The sequence below is a fragment of the Gorilla gorilla genome, chromosome 18, assembly GCF_029281585.2.
Source record: "Gorilla gorilla gorilla isolate KB3781 chromosome 18, NHGRI_mGorGor1-v2.1_pri, whole genome shotgun sequence".
In the NCBI taxonomy this organism is placed as follows: domain Eukaryota; kingdom Metazoa; phylum Chordata; class Mammalia; order Primates; family Hominidae; genus Gorilla; species Gorilla gorilla.
The window spans coordinates 13,848,810-13,868,633 of NC_073242.2; the positions used below are offsets into that span (position 1 = coordinate 13,848,810).

Below are 19,824 nucleotides of genomic sequence, written 5' to 3' on the forward strand. Positions count from 1 at the left end.
GGAAATCCCCGGGCCAGGCTGCATCATACTAAGTGACAGGTAGTGTCAGCCCCGCAAGATGCTCGGATGGGTTTTATGGCTACCATTAATCTTATAGCCACCAGATGTCCTTTATCGTATACTACACCAGCTTACAGATGTGGAAACTGAGGCTCAGAGGACTGCACTAATTTGCAGGTCTCACAGGGAGTAATGGAGCCAGGAGCTCCTACCAGCCCCTAATGCTCTTGTCTGCAGCTGCAGCAAGATCGGGGCGGAGGGGGGCCGCTGTGTTCTTATCTGGGATTCTTCACTCAGCATGGGTCTTCTCTGGCTCAGGTGGTGCCAAGAAGCAGTTCTGGAGAGACCTGGGCCCCTGCATTTTGACTTTCTGCCCCTGCAGGTGTTCGCCTCCCCCACACGCAGAACTGTGCCGCCATGAAGGCTAATTATAAGTGCCGGGTATTTATAGTGAGTTTCTCCACCCAGTGCTTCCAGCACCTCGAGGGAACTATTTACAGAATCCTCCCAGCACCTCGGAGAGAAAGGCAGAGCCGAGCAGGGGAAACTGAGGTGAAGCGACGGGGCGACATCTCCCTTGTTAAGGACCCTCAGCCAAGGAAGGCTTGCAGGGCGTCCTCACAGCAAGCACTGGGATGTGACTAGACAGCTGTCAGAGAGAGTGAGAGGAAACCCATGAACGCACACTTCCCAGATGTCTGGCAGCCACGGACTGGGCCATTTCCAAGCACCAGCTCATTTCATCTCTGTGCCTCGATTTTCCAATCTGCAAAATGGGGCTGTGAGGCTATGCCTCATAGACTTGTGAGATTTAAATGAGTTTAAACAGGTAAAGGAGAGAGCCTGGAAGGAGTAAGCTTCAAAAAATGCTATTAACTATTTATTATTTTTTTATCACCTTTACAACTAATCTAATAAAGTAGGCAAACATTATCCATTGGGCTTGTTGAAAAATGAAAATAATAATTACATTTTCAATCATTTCCTCTATAGTGCATAGTTAGGCTGCAAGACTATTTCAGAACCAAATTTATTTTTTGCTACACTGATGTGTTGCACTGTGCTAAAGTCAGGGCCTTCAGTACGTCCATCACTGGAGCCACGCGCATTATACCCACCAGGCAACCACCTATTGCCTGCGCGCCTGACATCCTCCACACCTCCATGTCTCCACCGTCCATCACCCCACACTCTGCTTCCATGTGTACATATTATTTAGCCCCTGCTTACAAGTGAGAACATACAAGCATTTGTCTTTCTGTGTCTGAGATGTTTCATTTATGATCATGGCCTCCAGTTCCATCCGTGTTGCTACAAAAAAATTTTCATTCATGTTTACGGCTGAATAGTATTCCATTGTGTGTGTATTTATATAGGTATATATACTACATTTTATTTATCCTGTCCTCCATTGATGGCCTCTCAGGTTGATTCCATATCTTTGCTGTTCTGAATAGTGCTGTGGTTAAACATATGGGTGCAGGTATCTTTTTGCATAATGATTCAGGAAACAAAATGAAAAAGGGAAAGGCAGGTGGGTTGTCTCCACCCAGATCAGAGGGAAAAGGGGAGAAAGGGAACGGGAGGGAAGGGGAAGGAAAGGAAAGGGAAAGAAAGGGGAAGAAAAGGGAAGGAAGGAGATGCGAGATCAGGGGAAGGTAAGCAGGGGCACATATCACCTTGTTTCTGGTTCTCTGCTCCTGGTCAAAGTTCAGTGATCCACAGAGCAAGCCATAAGTGGAAACAGGAAATTATGATAAGATCTTTAGGGGCTGCTGCACACACACAAACTGCCCACCTCATAACAGGGGCCAAGCCAAGTGCTAACCACAGGTCATCCAAGTTTTCTGCTTTCAGCAAGATTCCAGTGCCTAAACCATAGAACCCTGGAGATCCTCCCCAAAAAAGGGCAAAATGGAACAATAATTTCTCACCTTGGAGAGACACAGTGAGGATAGCATGAACAAGTGTGTACAGAGTTCCTAGCACATGAAAGGGCCTCAACAAAATGGTCACTATTATTAGAATCCTGGGTTTTCTTTATTATTTATTTTTTAACCAGTGTATGAGTCCATTCTCACACTGCTATAAAGAACTACCTTAGACTGGGTAATTTATGAGGAAAAGAGGTTTGATTGGCTCACAGTTCTGCAGGCTATACAAGAAGTATGGCTGGGGAGGCCTCAGGAAACTTACAATCATAGCAGAAGGTGAAGAGGAAGGAGGCATGTCTTACATGGCCAGAGAAGAAGGAAGAGAGAAGGGGGTAGGTGCCACACACTTTTAAATAAGCAGATCTTATGAGAACTCACTCACTATCCTGAGAACAGCAAGGAGGAAATCTACCCCCATGATCCAGTCACCTCCCACCAAGCCCCTCCTCCAACGCTGGGGATTACAATTTGACATGAGATTTGAGCAGGGACACAGAGCCAAACCATATCAACCAGTCCTTAATATTTTTTATGTATTAAAATTACAACATGCTTGACATTAAAAACAATTCAAACTTTAAGGAAGAATAAAGACAGGGGAAAAGCCTCTTCCTCTCTCCCGTCTCTCCACCCAAATTGTTGTTGTTGCTATTGTTTTTGTTTTCTTGGTAGGAGCAGAAGTCCTCAATCCAGAAAGTCAAGAGACCTGAATCCTCTCCCAGGATGGCCAGCAACCCTCTGTGTGACCCTGGCCAAGTCATTTTCACTCCCTGCGAAGTTTCCTTTTCTGGGAGGATAGACCAGACGAGCTGTTCTCAAACTCTACTGCACATTAAAATCATCCAGGAGATCTAAAAAACTCCAGCACCCAGGTGGCACCCGCAGGCCAATGAATCTTCGGTAGGACCCAGGCTTCAATATATTTTCAAAGCTCTCTGTGGTTTCAATGAACAGCCATGGTGGCAAGAAACTACCCCCCTCTCCTCCCAGGTCCTTCTCAAACTTTACTGTAGGCACAGATTATCCTGGTCTGTGCTAAGAGGTAGACCCTGGCTCAGGCAGAGATTGGACATTTCTAGCAAGCTGCCAGGTTCTCTTGCTGCTGGTCCAGGAAAAGGGATTAGACCATTGGTTGAAAAGCTTTTGTTAGCTTTGCGATACGTTCTACAAAGGAAATGTTGCATGGAAACAGATACTTAACAAAACTGCTCTGATTAAAGTCAGGGTTCAGAAAGGATGGGACAACCGGAGTCTCAGACTCAGATTCACCCCAAAATCCCTGAATTGGGCAGAATTACAACCCCATCAGAGACATCGTGTCCTAATCCCAAAAACTTGTGAACATGTTCCATTACCTGGCAAAGGGGAATTATGTCTTCAGAGGAAATAAAGGTTGTTAATCAGCTAACCTTAAAATAAGGAGATTATCTGGGTGGGCTTAATCTAATCAGAAGAGGTTAGATTCCACTTTTTAAAAGTGGAAGAGAGTCGCTTAGTATTCCCTATCCACTTTCCCTACATTTTCTCCTCCATAGAACTCATCTTCTAATATATTTTATAATATGTACACTTATGTTTTGTTTTTTAGTTTTTTAGAGGCAGTGTCTCACTGTGTTGCCCAGGCTGGAGTGCAGTGGCTATTCACAGGCGTGATCCCACTGCTGATCAGCATGGGAGTTTTGACCTGCTCCGTTTCCAACCTGGACCAGTTCACCTCTCCTTAGGCAACCTGGTGGTCCCCTGCTCCCAGGAGGTCGCCACACTGATGCTGAACTTAGTGCGGACACCCGATAGACACAGTGCATTGCAGCTCAGAACTCCTGGGCTCTAGCAGTCCTCCGGCCTCAGTATCCCCAGTAGCTGGGACCACAGGCACATGCCATGGTGCCCGGCAACATATCGACGTATGGATTGTTTCTATTGTCCTCTTCCCTGGAAAATACTCCATAAAAATTGGGATTTTGTCTGTTTCACTCATGCTGGATCCAAAGTGCCTACAACAGTGCCTGACGCCACGTAGATGTCTAACAAATATTTATGGAATGAGAAGTTAACAGAAAAAAAAAGTGGAAGCGGGAGGCAGAAGAGTGATGTAATGTGAGAAAACCTCACACCACTGTTGCTAGAATTGCAGATGGAGGAAGGGGCCCCGAGCCAAGGATACAGGCAGCCTGTAAAAGCTGAAGAGGACAAGAAAATGGATTCTCCTTCAAAGTCTCCAGAAAAGAATTCCTTGGTTTCAGCCCACTAAGACCTGTGCCGGATTCCTGATCCCCAGAACTGGAAGATAATAAATCTGTGTTGTTTTTACCCACTCAGTTTGTGGTCCTTTGTTACAACAGCCGGAGGAAAGTAATGCACCCTCTGAAGCATCTCCAGTAAAGCCCTAGATCACTGAAGCACAGCTGGGCTAGACAAGCTTCATCACTGTGGATCGTGAAGGGGCTCAGAGTCACTAGGTCTGTCCTCTACCCCTTTTCTTGCACAGCTGGTGGCAGACACTCAGCACTCCAGGACTTGGTGACACAGCCCAGACTGGTGGTATCAGCTTCCCTGGGATTCCAGGGCCCCTACTTCCCCTCCTCCTGGCAGGAGGGGAATCCCAGGTAGCCTCCTCAGCAATGCCGAAGTTATTTTCAGCTTAGCAGCTGAACATTTCAGCAAAGAGCAGCTTGGAAGTGTCTCCTGGACCCCCAGAGGAGACCTTGTTCCTCTCCTTGTGCTGTACCCTGCCAGATGTAGCCTTGCACCTGCCTACTCCAACTGGCGTGGTACCCAGAGCATCTCTGGTCCAACCAACTAGCTCAGGACAGGACAGAGGGTCAAGGGAGACCCCAAGTCCATCCCAGTCTGGTCTCCCCTATGCCAGAGGTGGATGATGGACTATTCTGCAGGAGAACAGATGGGCAGGAATCTCAGGGGGTCCTGAAACAGATGAGGTCTCAACAAGAGCCCTAGAACAGTGGTTCTCAGCCCTGCTAGCACCTGGACCCACCCAGGGAATTTTTCAAACTCATGATCAGGCCAAGCGCAGTGACTCATGCCTGTGATTCGAGCCCTTTGGGAGGTCAAGATGGGAGGATCACTTAAGCCCAGGAGTTCAAGACCAGCCTGGGCAACATAGCAAGACCCCATCTCTATTTTTAAAATGAAAATTTTTTTGCCTGGACATGGTGGCTCACGTCTGTAATCCCATACTTTGGGATGCCAAGGCGGGTAGATCACCTGAGGTCAGGAGTTCAAGACCAACCTGACCAACATGGCAAAACCCCGTCTCTATTAAACATACAAAAATTAGCTGGGCGTGGTGGCGTGCACCTGTAATCCCAGCTACTCGGGAGGCTGAGGCAGGAGAATTGCTTGAACCCGGGAAGTAGAAGTTGCGGTGAACCAAGATCATGCCACTGCACTCCAGCCTGAGCAACAGAGCGAGACTCTGTCTCAAAAAAAAAAAAAAAAGAAAAAGAAAAGAAAAAGAAAAAGAAAGAAAGAAAAAAGAAAAAGAAAAGAATTTTTTTAAAACAAACTTCATGATGCCCAGGCTGCTGCAATTCAATCAGATTTCTGGAGGTGCAGCCAAGGTGGCAGTTTTTAAAAGATCCTCGGTGATTCCAATGCAGTCAGGGGCGTGACCCTCTAGATGAGTAGTTCTCAGAGTGTGGGTGACAGGTGGACAGCATCGGCATCGCCTGGGAGCTTGTTGGAACTGCAGAATCTCAGGCTCCACCTCAGACCTAACGAATCAGAATCTGCATTTGTACAAGGTCCCAGGAGACTCCTGGGCACTTTCAGTTTGAGGTGCACAACAGTGGAGCATAATAGTTAAGACTGTCAGCCCTGGGTCAGAGTTCGCGGGGTGTCTCCACCACTTCTTTTTTTTTTTTTTTTTTTTTTGAGACAGAGTCTTGCTCTTTCACCCAGGCTGGAGTGCGGTGGCGCGATCTCATCTCACTGCAAGCTCCGCCTCCCGGGTTCATGCCATCCTCCTGCCTCAGCCTCCGGAGTAGCTGGGACTACAGACGCCCACCACCGCAACTGGCTAATTCTTTGTATTTTTAGTAGAAACGGGGTTTCACCGTATGAGCCAGGATGGTCTCGATCTCCTGACCTCAAGATCCGCCCGCCTCGGCCTTCCGAAGTGCTGGGATTACAGGCGTGAGCCACCGCGCCGGGCCTCCACCACTTCTTATCCACAAAGCCTTGGGCAAATGACACCCTCGGAGCTCTCATTTTCTCCTTTCAGCTTCCTCCCACAACCCACAGGTGGGGCTGGGCAGGAAACTCCAGAAATCCACAATAGTCCAGGGGACTTGGTGGGGACACCCAGGAAAATTCACAGCCTGTCTTGGGGGAAGAGGTTTGGGAGGACCCTGAAGCTGAAACAGTCTGGAGGACCTCCTGCAGTAACAGAACACGAAATTCCGTGTAAATGTGAAAACAGCTATATTAGGGAAAGGATCCAATTTAAAATATTCTGCCCCTCTGTCTCTTTAAATGAGTACCCTGGTCATATGTACTGACCTTCTAGTCTCAAAAATACTCTGTGTGTGTGTGTGTGTGTGCGTGTGGGTGTGTGCACGCACATGTGTGTGTTTGTGTGTGCATTTACCATCTTGGCCTCATGAAAAATTGACAACCCATTCATGGTAGCTGAAGAATGATAGAAGCTTCAAGGTGTTCAAGAGAAGTGTTACAGGAAGTCAGCACTTATTTGAAGCTCCTCCATTGATGTGATCAGAAATCTGGAAACAACACTGGAAAAAAACAGGGCCTTAGAGGGAAAACCAGGCAGCTCTCTGAAGAATTTTAAAAACAGGAACAAGGATTTCTCCATTTGCAGGGCTCTCTGGAAGCGGGCCCTTTCGGATGAAAGCGGCAGGCTATAGTTAGAAAGAGATCCATGGTGAAGAGCATTCAGTTACTATAAATTCACTTCCAAAAGCCAAACATATGTGTGTGCACACACACATAAATATCATATCTATGGAGGAGATAAATCAGCGTATGACATTTAGCCCTTCCTAAATTTGGAAAAATATAAAATTACTACTTTTTTTTTTTTTTTTTTTTTTTGCTAGTGTGAGAATAAGAAGGAAGGCATCTCACTCTAATAAGATCGATCTGGGAGAGCGTTATCTACATTCCTGAGTGCAGCTCATTCAGTCATTCACTCCTTCAGTCTCCAAACAGTTGCCGGTGTCCACATGCCAATAAGAAACAAGACTAAGGCCTAGTGCGGTGGCTCATGCCTGTGGTCCCAGCACTTTGGGAGAGCGAGGTGGGAGGATCACGGGGTCAGGAGTTCAAGACCAGCCCGACCAACATGCAGAAATCCCATTTCTACTAAAAATTTTAAAAAAAATAAAAAAAAAAAATTAGCCACGCATGGTGGTGCATGCCTGTAATCCCAGCTACTCAGGAGGCTGAGGCAGGATAATCACTTGGACCCAGGAGGCGGAGGTTGCAGTGAACTGAGCCGAGATCTCACCACTGCACTCCAGCCTGGGTGACAGAATGAGACTCTGTCTCAAAAAGAAAAAAAAAAAAAGAAACAAGACTGATATCATTCCAGTCTTCACGAAGCTGGCTGGCTAATGCCTACCTTTCAGAGTATGGTCCCGGACTAGCAGCACTGGCCTCTTCTTGGCACGTGTCAAAATGCAGATTTGTGGGTCCCACCTTAGACCAACTGAATCATAATCTCACCCAGGGGTTCACATTCAGGTTTCAGAAGCACTGACCTAGTACAATCTAATTTCTAAAGGTTTACCACGAAGGAGGGCGGTCTGGAATTTCAATTTCACCCATGACCTACAGACAGAATCATTAAATAGAAAGATTAATAAAGTTAGCTATTTACAACCCAAACATCCCCACCTCACCAATGGAGATTATCAATCCAAAACATTGCTGATTTGTCTGATTGCAAAAGACTGTGGAAACCAGTAACTAACTCCACAATAGCGCTAAGGGAATCTGGGAGGTATTATACAACAATTTCATGATTCATCAGTATCCAGGGACCCTCCCAGGAAGGAAGAGATGGGTTCAAGTTGCAGGGTGAGGGTTTGGAGGAAAAGTTTGCTCGTCTTGGTACAGAAACTGAAAAGTCTCAGATTCCAACTCCAACACTCAAGCCCACTAATGGATGGATTGGCTCCAAGATCGGCAGGGTAACAGATGGAAGTAGAAGAAAAAAATATCATTTTCCCCAAACTTGCTGAGTCTGATGAAGATGTCGGAAGATTTGGATGCAGCCAGCATGATTAATCTTACCAACTTTACCTTGAGTTTCACTTTTGGCGGGGGAATGGCATCAGCTTAAAAGTTAATTACCAGCAAGAAACAAATCATGCAGCTGATGTGCACATTATAAACAAATTAAGTTCTTAAAATAGGCAACACGCCACTTGGAACAATGGTTTACAAGCCCAAGGGTGCATGAAAATAATTGCGGAAGGTGAGGAAACTAATAGCTAAAATATGTGAATTAAATGAGGGCAAATTGCAGATATTAATGAAAAAGCAAAGGGAAACATGGTCAACCTCTCGTTTTGTAAGCAGCAAGCCAAGCAGAACGATCCAGCATGCAGCCCCCTGTGGAATGAGGAGGGAGGCCCCTGATGGAGACAGGGCTCCCCAAAGATATAGAAGCAGCTGGAGTGTAAAGAATCAGGGCAAGAGGAGGGGGTGCCCAGCTGGGGAAGCTCAGATCAAAGCTGACAGCAGCAGAGCCCCACCACAAGAGGGTAAATTCAGAGGTGTGTGGGAGGCGAAGTTTCTTTCCATTGTAGAAAGTTGGAAATTAAGTCCAAAATTTGTATTCCATTGTATTTCCATTGCAGAAAGTTAGAAATTCAGTCCAAAGTCTTCATTGTACAATTGAAGAGACCAAGCATAGAGAGGGAGGTAACTCTCCCAAAGTCACACAGTAAGTGTCAGAGCCAGCAGTTGAACTTTGGCGTCCTGACTCCAGGTCACACTTCCTTCCCATTCATCAGAGGTTCCAAACTCCTGTGCCTACAGGGTCAGGCAGGGAGCAGAAATGCAAGAAGCTGGCTTGATGTGCAGACTATGGGCCACTAGGGTCCAACAGAAATCCAATGTGAACCTCATAAGAATTTTCTAACAGAAGGAGAAAAATACCTCCCAGATTCCCTTATCCCTAATAGCCACCTCAATTTGGACTAGCCACATTTCAAGACTCAATAGCCCCATATGGCTAGTGGTTACCTTATTGAACAGTACAGCTATACGCAGTGATGGGGAATGTTGAACACCGGAGAAAGGGTGACCCATCTAAAATGGGACGGCAGCCACAGTCCCAGCCAGGAGGGAAGGTGAAACCAGATGTTCAGTTTTCAAGAGAAGCCAGAAATCCAGATAGTCGTATGAAATCATTTAATGGTGAAACATCTGTGAAATGAAAAAAATATTACTGTGCTACCAAGGACACATCTGATAACTGGAACTGGCATGTGGGCCCACGGTTTGCAATCTCTCTCTCAAAGAAGCAAAGAGCAACTGCATTAAATAATCATCTTAAGCATCCTTAGGAACCTAGTCAATATCAACCACTTTTAGGGACAAATTCAAGTCCCAATTCTTACTCCTCCACTATATGAAACTTAATGAGTTCATTCCTCTGAGCCCCAGTTTTCTCATCTCCAAAATGGAAATAATCTCTTTCATGAACATGTTTTAAGGGCTCAATGGGAAAATTAAATGTAAAAGCAACTTGTCAATGTCAAAACACTGCACAAACATCATGATTGCTACTGGGACATGCTCAGAGAATAGGACATGGCTAACCATCACGATGACATCTGGGACCCCACCAGGGTCTTGTCCCAGGGGTATTGTCCCAGAGACAGTAAGCTATCCTCCCTGGGAATCCAAGCCCTGCCTGTCTGCATCCTGATCCTGAAGCTTAGAAGAGCTTTCTACAGGAAGAGTTTTCTGACTTTCTAGTCTCTTCACACTCACTGTAATCCATAATAGGCCGTATGTAGCCTTGGACACTAAATTCACCGATTGATTCAACAAACACCATTGAGCACACACCTTGCATCAGTCGTTCTGGGAACTGGGGATATTTACTGGAGAGGATAGGGTGGGCTCTGCACTGTTTTGGCGAGTTCTTTGTGCCCAACTCTGTACACCTGCTGCCTTTCTCTGAAGACTGACTTTGGGCTATGGAAGCTCCGCCACTCATATCTGGGAATTTACATCACTGCCAGGGTAGTCTTTAACCACTGACTCATAGGGGCAGGATGGAAAGCCCAGCTTCTCCTGGACTCAAGATGGCACAAATTCTAAGGTGTCAGGTACCCACCCCCCTCCTAGAGCACCCTGCAGAATCAGGCTGAGGCTGAACTTGATCTGAAATCTCACCCTTGCTTGGCTACTGCCCATTCTGATCTTTTTGTCAGTTTCTCTTGGAAGCACTTTCCTAATAAATCACGTGCCGATGAACCCTCATCTCAGGGCCTGATTCTGGAAAAACTTGACCTAGGGCACAGACATTGTTATTATCCATACACAGCCCTGCCCTCGGGGAGCTCTCCAGCTATCTGGAGAGGCTGATGTGCCACAAATCAGATAATGCTTCATTTGCCAGATAAACAAATACAGTCCTTGTGGGGAAAGTGCTGTATTTGCTTGGAAGGATGTTTTAACAAGTTCAGTGAGGGCAAAATTGATTCCCTAAGGGCATGAATGCTGCTGGTGCCAAGACTTCAAGGAAAGAGGAGGAAACTGCTCTGTGTGTGAAAATGAGAGGGCTTTGTTTGTTCCCCAGAGCAGAACAGGAAGGGGAGTGCCAGGACCTGGAGGGGAGGCCACGACATGTGTGGTGTGATGTGAAACCTCTCATCTTCAGTGAGGTGGTGAACAGCATGCAGGCACAGGGGCTGGAGATGGAAGACACGGTTAGGAACTGTCCTCTTGAGAAATCTTAAGGAGGGATTTGGACCATGTCAAGCCATAGAATCAGGGGCATTTGAGGCCAGTTTGCAAGCTGCCACCCACGCCCACCAGGAAGACGACAGCAGCCTCCTACATGGTGTCCTGCTTCTATGCCTGCCCCCTCCCACACTATGGACTCCCCACCAGCAGCCAGAGTGAGCCTTTAAAATGCAACTAGGTCTTGACACCTAAATGTATTCAGTTCTTGAGGCCAGGTCATTTTGTGCCTCTAAAATCCTCCAATAGCTTCAAGGCCAGGCGTGGTGGCTCACGCCCGTAATCCCAGCACTGTGGGAGGCCAAGGAGGGTGGATGACCTGAGGTCAGGAGTTTGAGACCAGCCTGGCCAACATGGTGAAACCCCGTCCCTATAAAAAATACAAAATTAGCCAGGCATGGTGGTGCACACCTGTAATCTCAGCTAATTGGAAGGCTAAGGCAAGAGAATTGCTTCAACCAGGGAGGTGGAGGCAGTGAGCCGAGATCGCGCCATTGCACTCCAGCCTGGGTGACAAGAGCAAAACTCTGTCTCAAAATAAATAAATAAAATAAAATAAAATAAAATCCTCCAATAGCTTCCCATTGCATTTAGAACAAAATCCAGAGCTCTTACCCCACCTTCATGGACTCTGTAAGATCTGTCTTTCTGATCTTCTGAACACACCCATCTTTTTCTGACCCCAGGGCCTTTGCACTGGCTGTTAGCTCTGCTTAGACCACTCTCTCACCCCCACCCCAATATTCGCAGGGTGGGGTCCTTCTCATTATGCAGCTCAAATATCATCTCCTCACTCGAGTCTTTCCTTACCACTGTGAATTTTAGCACCTGCCTCGATTTATTTATTTATTTATTTATTTATTTATTATTGCTCTGTCACCTAGGCAGGAGGGCAGTGGCATGATCTCAGCTCACTGTAACCTCCACCTCCCATGTTCAAGCAATACTCATGCCTCAGCCTCCCGAGCAGCTGGGGTTACAGGCATGTGCCACCATGCTTGGCTAACTTTTGTATTTTCAGTAGAGATAGGGTTTCGCCATGTTGGCCAGGCTGGTCTCAAACTCCTGGCCTCAAGTGATCTGCCTGCCTCAGCCTCCCAAAATGCTGGGATTATAGGCATGAGCCACTACACCGAGTCCCTGCCTCAATTTATATCACACGATCCTGCATCAGTTTCTTCATAACACTTATCATCCCCTAAACTTGAACTGTTGATTCATGTATTCAGGTGATTTTTGTCTCTCTGCTCCAAGAACATAAGCCCCATGAAGGTGGGAGCCTTATTCCATTTACCAAAGTGTCTACAGAATCTGGCATATAGTAGGTACTCAACAAACATTTCTGGAGTGACCCAATGAGCCCCTCAGAGACAGGGGATCTCCAACAGGTATTTGGATGACACAAACAAGTGATGTTGACATAAGTATGCATCAGGGAAGGGTGTACCAAATGCTGTGAGAGCCCAGAGGTGGCAGAGAAGGTTCCACAGAAGAGAGGATATTTGAGCTGAGCCTTGACAGGCTGGCCTTCCTCTTGTTTAGGGTGCCTTTACTGTTTCTCAACAGCTCTAGGCTCCTTATGACTCTGGATGCTCTGATTTTGTAGATGATGTTCTCTCTCTCTCTCTCTCTCTCTCTCTCTCTCTCTCTCTAAAACACTTCATTCTTCACCTGGCTCATTTCTGCCCACACTTCAGGTTTCAGCTTAAATGCCACTTACTCAAGCCAAGCATTCCCAGACCCACTGTCATTCAAATAATGTTCTCCTTGCTGATCTCTCTGTAAGCATCCTGTTAGTCATTCTTAGCACCCACTCTTTGGGTTTCCCCCACTAGACTGTAAGCTCCATGAGGGCAGGGACTATGTCTGTCCTCTTCACCACTGTATCCTCTGTGCCTAGTGTGGGTGCCTAACACTCAGTAGGGGCTCAGTAAATATTTGTTGGTGAATAAATCTGTGGACAGATTTATTCATGGAAGAAACAGAAGACAGAGGAGAAGGGCATGCCTCAGCCTCCTCAGTAGCTAGGATTACAGGCATACGCCACCACAACCAGCTAATTTTTGTATTTTTAGTAGAGATGGGGTTTCGCCATGTTGGCCAGGCTGGTCTCAAACTCCTGACCTCAAGTGATCCACCTGCCTCAGCCTTCCAAACAATGCATTTTCACACAGTTCTGGAGACTGGCAGTCCAAGATCAAGGTGCAGTATGGCTGGGTTCTGACAAGGGCCCCCTTCTTGGTTTATAGATAACCACTTTCTCACTAGGGGGACCTCACATGGCAGAGAGGGAGCAAGCTCTCAGATGACATTTTTTTTTTTTTTTTTGACACAGTTTCGCTCTTGTTGCCCAGGCTGGAGTGCAACGGCCTGATCTTGGTTCACCACAACCTCCACCTCCCAGGTTCAAGTGATTCTCCTGAGTCAGCCTCCTAAGTAGCTGGGATTACAGGCATGTGCCACCATGCCTGGCTAATTTTATATCTTTAGTAGAGACAGAGTTTCAACATGTTGATCAGACTGGTCTCAAACTCCTGACCTCAAGTGATCTGCCTGCCATGGTCTCCCAAAGTGCTGGGATTACAGGCATGAGCCACCTCACCTGGCCACATGTCTCTCCTTATAAGGGCACTAATCTCATCATGGGGGCCCCACCCTCATGACCTAATTCAAATTGACTCCCAAAGGCCCTGTCTCCCAGCAGAGTTCAAGGCAGAAAATGCTGGTGCCCTTGGAAAGTCACAAATTGCTTGGTATGCTAAGAGAACAATGTGCATGGACAGAAAATGCATGAGATGAGTAGGAGAGGCAAGGAGATGGGACACTTGGATGCAGCTTTCCATTATCCCTGTTTTCCCTGCCAACTTGACAGGTCCCCACAACTCTCCTCTGCACCTGCATTCCTTGAGTGATGAAGGAAGGAGTAGGTTTGGTTTTTCCAGGGTTTCCTGAGATAAGAGAAGAATAATCTCTGTAGCTGCCAAAGGGAAGAAACCTCCCACATGCCAAGAAGGCAAAAGATAAAGAAAGAGTGAACAATTGTTTCCTATGATGAGTTGAGGACTGGCTGGGCTCGGTGGCTCACGCCTGTAATCCCAGCAGTTTGGGAGGCCGAGGCGGGTGGATCACGAGGTCAGGAGATCGAGACCATCCTGGCTAACATGGTGAAACCCTGTCTCTACTAAAAATACAACAAAAATTCGCTAGGCGTGGTGGCGGGCACCTGCAGTCCCAGCTACTGGGGAGGCTGAGGCAGGAGAATGGCGTGAACCCGGGAGGCGGAGCTTGTAGTGAGCCGAGATCGCGCCACTGCACTCCAGCCTGGGTGACAGAGCAAGACTCTGTCTCAAAAAAAAAAAAAAAAAAAAAAAAGAGTTCGGGACCACTGTGGGTCTGGACCAGCAGACCAGGAAGCATGCTCACCCCAAAAGAGATCCAAAAAGAAAACCAAATGAGTTAGGTGAAGCTGTCTTGCTTGAGACTACCTAGTTTGTTCCCATGATAATGGCTTTCTGGAGAAGGATGATTGGATGAAGAATGCTTAAAGTTCAACAGACTCTGGGCAGGAAGACCCTGGGAGAGGTTTATTAGTCAGCTCGGGCTGCCCTGACAAAATACCATGGCCTGGGCAGCTTAAACAAAATAAACCTGTTTTCTTGCAGTTCTGGAGGCTGGAAGTCCAAGATCAAGGTGCAGCATGGTTGGTTTCCGGTGAGGGCCTGATTCCTGGTTTATAGATAACCACCTTCTCACTGGGACCTCACATGGCAGAGAGGGAGCAAGCTTTCATATGTCTGTTCTTACAAGGGCACTAATCTCATCACACGGGCCCCACCCTCATGACCTCATCCAACCCTAATTAACTCCCAATGGCCCTATCTCCCATCACACTGTGAGTTAGAGCATCAAGATATGAATTAGCAGGGTACACATTCAGTCCATACAGGAGGCATTTGTGATCATTCCAGTGGGAGAAGATTTGAGTCCCAAAGATACATACCACGGTAATCACCAGCACTGCTCACCAATATTTTCAGTTTTCTAGGCTCATGATGGGATACCATTCCCTGGGCCCTGTGCAGTCAAGTGGGGCCATGTGACTAGTTCTGCTCAGTGAGCTGTGAGCAGAGTGATCCATGTCACTCCTGCCTGCAGCATCTATGTGGCAGTGCAAGACCCTCCAGAGCTCTGCATAGCATGGCCTTTCTCCAAGAGGCACTGATGTTTCTGCTCAACTCCCTTTTCTCTCCTTTCTCTCCTTTCCCTCAATCTAGGGGAAAGCCTCACTCTTCTCAAACGGTAATTCTAATTCTAAACATTATGGAATTCTGAATCTTTTTAATTCTCCTAAGGACTTAGACTTTGGAACACTAAAGACATGCACTTGCAGACTTTATTCTGTTTTTTTTTTTTTTTTTTTTTTTTTTTTGTATAGTCCCATCTCCTCCCTCATGCAATGAGCCCAGCCAAACGCTTAGATTGGGACTGAAGGGAGCATGGAGAAAAAAAAGGAAAATAAGGAGAAAGTACATCAGTGAATGTTTCAAAAAATACTATTGACATCTTCAAATTCATAATTCATTCCTTTGTCATCTTTATTCTGCAATCAACCCCCTCCTGTGAATGTTTCATTTTAGACATCGTATGTTCTAGACCTAGAAGTTCCCATTGTTTCTTTCTTATTATTCTATTTGAGGCTGAAATTTCTTATCTTTTCATTTATTGTGAGCAGAGTTTCCCTTACATCACTGAACATTGCTAGAATAGCTGCTTTAAAAATCCTTGTCTAGGCAAGGTGTAGTGGCTCACACCTCTAATTCCAGCATTTTGGGAGGCTGAGGCAGGTGGATCACCTGAGGTCAGGAGTTGGAGACAAGCCTAGCCAATGTGGCAAAACCCCATCTCTACTAAAAATTTAAAAATTAGCTAGGCATGGTGGCAGGTGCCTATAATTCCAGCTACTCAGGAGGCTGAGGGAGGAGAATTGCTTGAACCCAGGAGGTGGAGGTTGCAGTGAGCCAAGATCACACCACTGCACTCCAGCCTGGGCAAAAGAGCAAAACTATAACAAAAAAAAAAAAAAAAAACTTGTCTGCTAATTCCAACGTCTGGGTCACCTTGGAGTCAGCTTCCATTCATTGTCTTTTTGCTCAAGAATGGGCCACAATTTCCCATTTGTTTGCATTTAGAGTAGAATGTATCCTAGACATTGTGAATATTACATTGTAGAGACTCTGGATTCTGTGCTATTTCTCCCAAGAGTGTTGATTTTTTAATTTGTTTTTGGAGGCAATTAACTTGGTTGGACTCAAACTGCAAACTCTACCAGTGGGGCAGCAGCTTAGTTCTCAGACCATCTCTTTTAGCTTTATCTGGGCTGCTTATGGTTTGCCTGGTGCACAGATACTTCAGAGGTCACCCAGAGATTGGGGCAGAATTTATACACAGAGTTAAACCTTGCCATCTCCAGTTCCCTTTCCCGTGAGAACAGATGTCTGCAACTATGTCCTCTGGCTGTTCAGCCAGATGGAGTGCAGGTTTTCTGTTGGAGTTTTAGCCACCACCACCTATCCTTTAGGTAGTTGAGCGTTTTTTATTTTTTTGTTCAGGGATTATATTTGTTATCTGAGGGAAGGTCACCCCAATAGGCACCTACTTGGCCATTATCAGAAGCAAAATTCCACACTTCTCTTTAAAAGGGTGTTTAGCTCTTAGGAAAAGTCAAACCTATGTCATAGTACAGAACAAGACTTTACAGACAAACGTCTCTCCATTCATAGTAGCCTACATCACTGTTTTTCACAGCCCCGTGAAAATTCCATCTGGGATATGCAAGAGTCAAAAAACCCGTTCGGAAATGACTGGGTTTGCTAGATAATTTGCCAGTTTAAATTATAGCTTTGCTCCCATTTTACTGATAACGAACCCTGTGCTCAGAGAAAATATGTGGATTGGCAAAGTCTCAAGGTTACAAAGGAATGAATCTAGAGTTTGCTCTGAGGTGACTTTGATGTTTAACATAGGCAGGAACTGTCCATAAAGAAGAGATCTCCTGGGCCATACTCCTTAACTTTAAAAATCAGATTGTGTCCACCTTCTCTAAACAGCACTACTCAAGCTTTAGCCAGAAATCACACAGCTAGAAGTGACTGGGCAGGTCAAGAACATTGGGGTTGGCTGGGCATGGTGGCTGATGTCTATAATCCCAGCACTTTGGGAGGCTGAGGCGGGCAAATCACGAGGTCAGGAGTTCAAGACCAGGCTGGCCAACATGGTGAAACCCCATTTCTACTAAAAATACAAAAATTTGCCAGGCATGTTGGTTCACACCTGTAATCCCAGCTACTCAGGAAGCTGAGGCAGGATAATCTCTTGAACCCAGGAGGAGGAGGTTGCAGTGAGCCAAAATCGTGCCACTGCACTCCAGCCTGGGCAAAAGAGCAAGACTTTGTCTCGAGGAAAAAAAAAAAAGTACGCTGGGGTCCTACGATTCATTTCAGGGTCACCCCTCAATGTCACATTTAATGGAGTTCACATGATTTCAAGTTGATGGTCCTGTGTAAACCATGAACTTAGAGACCCCAGTCCCAATCTATCCACTTTAAAGTGTCCCCAATGTGCCTTTTAAAATTATAAATACCACACTCTTTCTTACTCTGCTGGCAGGGTGATAAATTGCCTTGGTTTTTTTTTGGCAATACCTTATTAAAATTGTTTGAACCCTTTCACCAAGGAATTTCACTTCTAGGAACACAGCTTAAGGGAACAATCACAGAAGCACACTGAGATTTATGTACAAAGATGAACATTGTAGTATCATTTGTAATGGTGAAAAATTGCAAAGAATTTAAATGTCCAAAAGTAGGAAATGCTTAAATAAAATATGATACAGCCATACCATAGAATATTAATATGAAGCTGCTAAGAATCATGTTCCTGGAGAAATTTAAGGATGCAGGGAAATGCTGATGTATGTAATGTTGAGCTAAGTAAAATAATGCAGAACGCAGCTCTCTATAAAATATGATCCCATTTATACATGTGTGAATGTTTGTATATGCATGTACAGGTATGTATCTATCTTGGTTTATATCAGAAAAAATATGCAGCAAAATGTTAACAGTGATTATGTCTGGGGGTCGATATTATACATAATTTTTAAATTTTCTTGTTTTTCCATATCACTTTCTAAAATGAGTATGTAATGGCCTTAAAAGCCCAAAAAGAAATATTTAACCTGTAAATGTCATCAAGAGAAACCAGAGTGTGGAAGGGCAGACACATGGTAATATAAACCATTACATACCGCAATTTCAATTCTCCAGGAGAATGATGACATTTCAAATCAAATTAACAGCCATGTACCAGTTAACCTCTGCTACATAACAACTACAAAATCTCAGTTGATGAAAGAAAAAGCTCATGTGTCTGTAATTGACTGGAGCTAGCTGATCTAGGCTGAGCTCTCACTGGTATATCTCTGGCTAGGCTGGGACTAGGGTGAGTTGGGCTGGGTGGTGTATTGTCTTGTTCCACTTGCTTCCCATCCTCTTCTGGGACCAGTGGGCAGGTGCCCATCCAAGTTCTTCTCATGGTGATGAGAGAGGCACAAGACAGCAAGCCCCATCATGCAAGTGCTTTTCAAGCTTTTGGTGGCATCAAACCTGCTGCCATCTGATAGGCTAAAGTGAATCTCATGATCAAACCCAAAATTAAGGGGCAATCCTGCCTCTCCAATGGCAGAAGCTGCAAGGGGACAACTCAAAGATCATGGATACAGAGAAGAATGAAAAACTGAACCATGCACTCAATTTGCCAGTGGTCACTATCCTAGGGGAAAGATGCTTGCATGTAGTGAGTTGGAAATCATGACTTCATAGGCCTCTTATTCAGTTAGAGACAGATTCCTCCAACTCCATCTTCAAAACCACCCACCCAAGACTTTTTTTTTTTTGAGATGGAGTCTCACTCTGTTGCCCAGGCTGGAGTGCAATGGCACGACCTTGGCTTACTACAACCTCTGCCTCCCAGATTCTCCCTGCTCAGCCTCCCAAGTAGCTGGGATTACAGGCGCCCACCACCATGCCTGGCTAATTTTTTTTAATTTTTAGGAGAGACGGGGTTTCACTATGTTGGACAGGCTGGTCTTGTACTCCGGACCTTAGGTGATCCATTCACCTCAGCCTACAAAAGTACCGGGATTACAGGTGTGAGCCATTGCACCCAGTCCAGCCAAGACTTTTTGTTCCATGGATATCAAGCCAACTTTCTCACTGACTGGTCATTTGAGTTGTTTATTGTTTGGCTTGTTGGTTGGTTGGTTTTGTCTTTTTCACATCATTCAAACCATTAATTATCTCTGAGATGCCTGCTAATTTGTTCTGTTTCATGTTTCACTGTAGCAGAGTCTCAAAGACACAAAGAAAAGTAACAGTGTTCTGGAAGGCAAGCGATTTGCCCAAGGAGCATATAGGTCAATGCCACAGTGCGCAGCCACACTGACAGGGCACTGCAAGACTCCAGGGCTGTGCTGTCCAAATGGTAGCCACTAGGCACAGGCAGCTATTTATATTTAAACTTTAGTCAAAAATAAATGAAATTTTAAAATTCTGTTCCTCAGTCACACTAGCTACATTTCAAGTACTTAATTCCCACGTGTGGCCAGTGGCTATTGTAATGAATGGCACAAACAGAACAGGTCTGTCTTTGCAAAAAGGGCTAGTGGACAGCATGGGTCCACAGAGTGCCACTGACCCAAACTGGATGGTGCTCCCTGGAGCTGTGCAATCCAGCAATCCTGACACAGTGAGCCAGATCACTCATGCCCAGGTCTCCTGGAGCTCACAACAACTCTATCTGTGCTGAGTTTTTTGGTCAACAATTCTAAGGGCATTTGCTTTTTTCACTCTTTCAACTTAATAAACGC

The 19,824-nt window shown here is 45.7% G+C and overlaps 1 long non-coding RNA gene across 3 annotated transcripts in view; it reads right to left on the reverse strand.

Moving 5' to 3' along the window:
* Positions 1 to 2,450: 2,450 nt before the first annotated feature.
* LOC129527554 (uncharacterized) overlaps positions 2,451 to 19,824 on the reverse strand; it is a 48,652-nt gene continuing 31,278 nt past the window's right edge. For 2 of the 3 annotated variants that reach the window (XR_010131497.1, XR_010131498.1), the window contains exon 4: positions 2,451 to 9,350. This is a non-coding gene — a long non-coding RNA (uncharacterized lncRNA). The remainder of the gene's footprint in view (positions 9,351 to 19,824) is intronic. The other variant, XR_010131496.1, reaches the window with a different exon arrangement.